Raw genomic sequence first — 6,078 nt, forward strand, 5'->3', positions numbered from 1 at the left:
GTGCTATTCTCTTCAGTTTTGAGACATTTCCTTTCTCTAATTAGCAGACTGCTGGTAGTTATATGACATCTGACTAGAGACTAGCAGGGGGCCACTCTTTTTGCCCCCTTCTGATGCCTATGTCAGAAGTATTCTCTATCTCCTTTATACTTTAATAAAACTTTATTCAATTTGAGAACACATTACAAACTTCTACCAATTTCCAATTAACTTTCTAAAATATTTTCGAGAAATTTCATTTCATTATCCTTCTGGTAAGCTGTGGAATTTCTTCAGAAACACTGAATTTATTATTTCTTGCATTTCTTTTATATAGATGGGACTAAAAACACCAAAGCTTCATTCTGGTCTCTTAAAAGATACAAAGTCTTTTACACTAAATTCCATTCTGCTCAACAAAATGAATTATATGCTCTTATTCAAGTTATTTGCCTACATCCTTACCCCATTAATATAGTCTCTGACTCTATATAATTCAGTTTTTGTATTAAAAAATATAAAAACCTCCACCATAAACTCCTAGTTGTATTAAAACAGACAATGGCCCTGCCTATATTTCTAGACACTTTAAACAATTTTTACAATCTTTCTCTATTAAACATATTACAGGTATTCCTTATAATCCACAGACACAAGACATAGTCGAATGAACACATCACACACTAAAGTTACAAATAAAAAATTAAAGACTGGGGAATACACAGGTACACTACTGTCTTCCTTATCTAAAGCAGACTTAACTAGATTCCAACATTAAGATATTTTCTAAACCTATAACTATTGTTAATACAGTTTTATTTGTTTTAAATTTTTTAAACCTACCACAAGGAAATATTTTAACAAGAGCAGAAAGACATTTCGAGGAATTGAAGGACACTTCTCTTCCTCTGCCCATTTGGTATCAAGACAGGTTCAATAATCAATAGAAATCTGGGAAATTAATCTTATGGGGAAAGGGATATGCTTGTATTTCCCCAGATGGATCCAACAAACTTTTTCCTCAGAAAATTCGACCCACGGGGACCCCCAGCATTCAAAATGGAGACGAAACAACAAGAACCCCAGGAGGAAGAAATTCCAACACGGGCCATGGCAGCTCTAAAGATCTCCAGAAAGCACCGCCCTCGGCAGCATCAACCCTGTGACCTCCCCTCTTGGGGATGGATAAAAACCCTCACTAATAAAGTTAAAAATCTGATTTCTCAACAGGAAATGCCTTAGAGTCCTGAAAACCTTCCTATTGCTATGCTGATCTGTGCGACTCCCCGCTAGAGCCAGATTCACAAATCAGACTTAACTGAGCTTACTTACCCAACCCCCCTTTATTACAGATCACAAAATGGACGGAGAAAAGACCTATCATATCAACCAATGACTCCACCCATATGCCCCCTCCCTGGAAGCCTCACACCCTGGGGAATAGGGAAAACTAATTAACATTTCTCTGGGCTATGAAGTCCTTCCATTGCCTGGGCCCAGGAAAATTATGCATAAACGTCGGCCGACAAACTTGGGTTTTCATCCTGCCTCCAAAAGAAGACTTTCAGACATTGCTGCCCTTTCTCTATCTGTGAACCATGTTTACTACTGAAACTTTAGGGAAAGAGTTAGGGAAAGAACAAAAAACATTCTATATTATGCTGCTTAAGTGGCTTTAAAGGTTACTAATACTACGTTGAAACATTACCATCAGAAAGGACTTCTTGGCTGGCTGGACGGTAGAATGGCACCTCCTTCTCCTCGAATCATCCTCAATAAACAAATTGGGCCTGAACAAGGGGACATTTAGGAACTTGCTGCCAGCACTGAAGAACTTGAAACTCGGACTAGACATTTTACAGAGACCAGTTGTAGTCATAGTAACTATTTCTTTTGCTATAATCAGTCATATTTTATACATAGCTGTATCCCACTTACAATTTAATCTGTAACTTGTATTAATTGCCAATTTTGTATTACTCCTGTTCAATTCAGTCATAGTACTTACAACTGGGAAGAAATCAATTTCATTTACACAACACGATAATGCCTCTCTGAATGTACTATTACTGAAAAAAAAAAAAATCTTTGAAACTTTTTCTAAATGTCTGCCCTCTTCCACTAATTTGGAAACTTTAACTGAACAATCACCCTTGGCAATCACCATTCTACTCTATTTCTATGAGTTTGATGTTTTTAGATTTCATATAGAAGTGAGATCATACAGTATTCATCATTCTCTGACTGACTTGATTCACTTAGCATAATGTCTGAAGACCCATTCGTTTTTTTTTTTTCCCAAATGGCAAGATTTTCTTCTTTTTATGGCAGAAAAATATTCCATCATATATACATATATTTCATATTTTTTTCCATTCATACACCAATTGACATAGGTTATTTAGATTTGTTTCATATTTGGTCATTATGAATGACGCTGGAATCAACATGGGGATGCATTTATACCTATAGGATAGGAAATTCATTTCCTTTGAATAAATACTCAAAGGTGGAATTGCTAGATCATATAATAGCTTTTTTTAAAAAAAAATTTTTACCACCATCCATCCTGTATTACATAGTGAAAACACAAATTTATATTTCTGCCAGGAGTAAACTGTATCAGGGTTTCCTCTTTTCCAAATTATTGGCAACACTTAACTATCTCTTGTTTTTTTGATAAAAGCCATCCTAACAGTTGTGAGATTTTGATCTACATTTCCCTGATGATTAGAAATGTTGAGTGCCTTTTCATGTTCTAGATGTCTTCTTTGAACATTATCTATTCATGTACTTTGGCCATTTTAAAACCAAATTGTTTTTGTTGTTGAGTTATGTAACTTTCTTACACATTTTGAATATTAACACTTGATCAGATATATTGTTTACAAATATTTCTCTCACTCCATAAGTTCCTGTTTTACACACAAATCAGCTCAGTTATTACACAATGTAACTAATATCTGATCAAAAATGCATAATTATTGTCTTCTCAAGACACTAAATCTTAAAAAGTGGTGACTTTTGAACTAGGAACAGTTCCCCAACTCACACTGTTTTGAGTCTCACGCCATTCATTCAAAATTAACGTGAGTAAACCCTTCAGTGCTAGATTCCACAGCACATTTACTGAATTGGAATGGTAAAGAGAAGATAAACATGGCCTCTGTGCAAGGATAACAGGCAAATCTGTGAAGTATTCCATATGTTTTATGTATAGACCTCATGATAATTAGAAACCAAAAATCTGTAACAGATACACAGATATAAAAGAGAAAGGTATCCAAATAAAGTATAAATACTAAAGCTAGTCATCACATCACAAAGTAGGAGAGCACAAAAAAGAAGAAAGGAACAAAAAATAAATTATGAAACCACAAGAAAGCAAGTTACGCAGTGGCAATATGTGCATTCCTATTAATAATTACTTTAAATGTAACTGAATAAATGCTCAAATCAAAGACATAGAGTAGCTGAACAAATTAAAACAAACATACAAACACAGACTTAAACTATTCTAATTTTTTAGAAATCTTTTTCTCGTTTTGATATTTTGATTTAAACTCTTCTGGATAATTTAAACTATTTTACTTTCCAGGTTTTTTTTTTTAACACATTCTTCTGTGTTATCTTATCACCAATTGATTTCCTCTACTGCAGTTTTCATTTCAATTATTTGGTTCTACAGCACTCATGGGTTCTTTGTTGGAAGTTTACAATATGCTTCTCCATTCTTCTGCAGAGTTCAGTGAATGTTTTTATGACTGGCACTTTAAACTCTTTATCAAGTCAAGTATTTTTCTCTTTCTCATAATTTTTCCCTGATATTTTTATCTTATTCTTTTGTTTTATCCCTTGTCTTCTAATTTTATTTGACTGTCTATATTTCTTTCTATGAATTAGGCAAAAGAGTTCCTCTCCCAGTTAGGAAGCTGTGTCCTTGTGTAGGAAAATCCCTATACAGACTGTGTATACCTAGTGACTTTGGCAGGAGGGCTAGAGCTGATTCAGGCATAGAGTGCTTTTTTTTCCCTCCCAGGGTACACTGGGGACCATTGCTTTGGTGTATATGAAGGTAGGAGCTGGAGACTGGCACTAGCCAGTGCACACTGGGTGTTGCCACCTTGGTGGGGGGTGACTGGCACCAGAACTTGCTGTGGGGTGGGGTAGTCTTGGTAGCCCAGCTAGAGCACCTGCACTTTTCAATCTGAACTGTCCCTGTGCTCAGATGCATAGCAAGTGAAGTTGTGGGCTAGCCCTTTAATAGTGGAGTCTTGATTTGCTACAACCATCTGGCTCTTCTGGATATAAGCCTTGCTGTTTTTAAAACCAGGGAGGTCATCTTCCCAGTACTGGTCCCCAGGGCTCGAGTGCTCAAGGTGAGTCTCAAAGCATTTGCTCCTTAGGAAGGACATCTGTGTTTGAGATATTGCCTTTCACTCATGGGTCATCCACCAGGGTGTGGGTCCTGAGTAGATAGTATCTTTGCCCTTAAATCCATCTGGATGTTTTTTGCTTGTTTGTTTTTATTTCCTAAATTGTAGAAGAGCTATTCTGCTAGTTTTCAGGTGTCCTCAGAAAGAGTTGTTTTCTTACACTGTATACACTGGGCGTGTTTATGGAAGGAGGTGAGCAGGATCCTCCTACTCTGCTGTCTTGATCCTGCCTTCTCTATTGTTATTTTGAATATGTACATCTATCTTCTACTTATTTATCACTGGTTAGAAATCTGGATTTATATTTTGCTTATTATGATAGCTCATTTGGTAAAGAATCTACCTGCAATGCAGGAGACACCAGTTTGATTCCTGTGTCGAGAAGATCCGCTGGAGAAGGGATAGGCTACCCACTCCAGTATTCTTGGGCTTCCCTTGTGGCTCGGCTGATAAATAATATGCCTGCAATGAGGGAAACCAGGGTTTGATCCCTGGGTTGGGAAGATCCCCTGGAGAAGGGAAAGGCTACCCATTCCAGTTTTCTAGGCTGGAGAATTCCATGGACTGTACAGTCCATGGGGTCACAGAGTCAGACACAACTGAGTTCACTTTCATTCATTCCCTCATTGTTCATCTTTTAGACTTATGTGTGCCATGCCTTATGTAGCATAATTTTGAAAAATAAATCATTACTAATAAGTGAAAATACAGAATATATGTTATTTTTGTCTAGTCTAAGTTATGCCCAACTCTTTGCGACCCCATAGACTACAACACACCAGGTGCCCCTGCCCTCCACTCTCTCCCAGAGTTTGCTCAAGTTCATGTCCATTGAGTCAGTAATGCTATCTAACCATCTCATCTCCTGCTGCTTTTTCTCCTTTTGCCTTCAGTCTTGCCCAGAATCAGGGTCTTTTCCAGTGAGTTGGCTCTTTGCAGCAGGTGACAAAACTATTGGAGTTTCACATCAGTCCTTCCAATGAATATTCAGGGTTGATTTCCTTTAGGATTGATGGGCTTGGACTCCTTGCTTCCAAGGATCTTTCAAGTGTCTCCTCTAGCACCACAATTCTAAAGCATCAATTCTTTGGCACTCAGTCTTTTTCATGATCCAACTCTCACATCCGTACACAATTTCTGAAAAAAACATAGTTTTGACTATACAGAGCTTTGTCAGCAAAGTTATGTCTTTGTTTTTTAATACTCTGTCTAGCTTTGTCATAGTTTTCCTTCCAATCAGCAAGTGGCTTCTAATTTCATTGCTACAGTCAAATAGAAGAGGAAAGGTAGAGACAGTGATAGATTTTCTTTTCTTGGACTCCAAAATCATTGTGGATGGTAACTGCAGACTACAGACTATATACCAACATTATTTATTAATAGATCAAAAAGTTTAGATGAATCAATAACAACTTAAATGTGCCATAAGTGTATTCTTCAAAAGAAGAACAAAAGAAATTCCCATGAAAAATGAATAAAATTATTAAGATTTAAATGAGTAATGGGATTGGATAAATAGAGATTGGTATCTATAAATAATTTTATTGGCACAAGAGCTAGAAAAAAACATTTTGAGACCTACGGAGAGAGTAGTTAGTAGTTTATTTCTAAGAATAAAGATGAAGAATTGGAAATAACATTGGAAGAACCTCTAAATGTTTCA

General features: G+C 36.5%; 1 non-coding gene across 1 annotated transcript; it reads left to right on the top strand.

Moving 5' to 3' along the window:
* The first annotated feature begins 3,084 nt into the window (after positions 1 to 3,084).
* LOC122704125 lies at positions 3,085 to 3,190 on the top strand. Its single transcript, XR_006343752.1, has one exon. It is a non-coding gene; the product is annotated as a U6 spliceosomal RNA (small nuclear RNA).
* Positions 3,191 to 6,078: the final 2,888 nt, after the last annotated feature.

This window comes from Cervus elaphus, chromosome 11, assembly GCF_910594005.1.
Source record: "Cervus elaphus chromosome 11, mCerEla1.1, whole genome shotgun sequence".
Classification (NCBI taxonomy): Eukaryota; Metazoa; Chordata; class Mammalia; order Artiodactyla; family Cervidae; genus Cervus; species Cervus elaphus.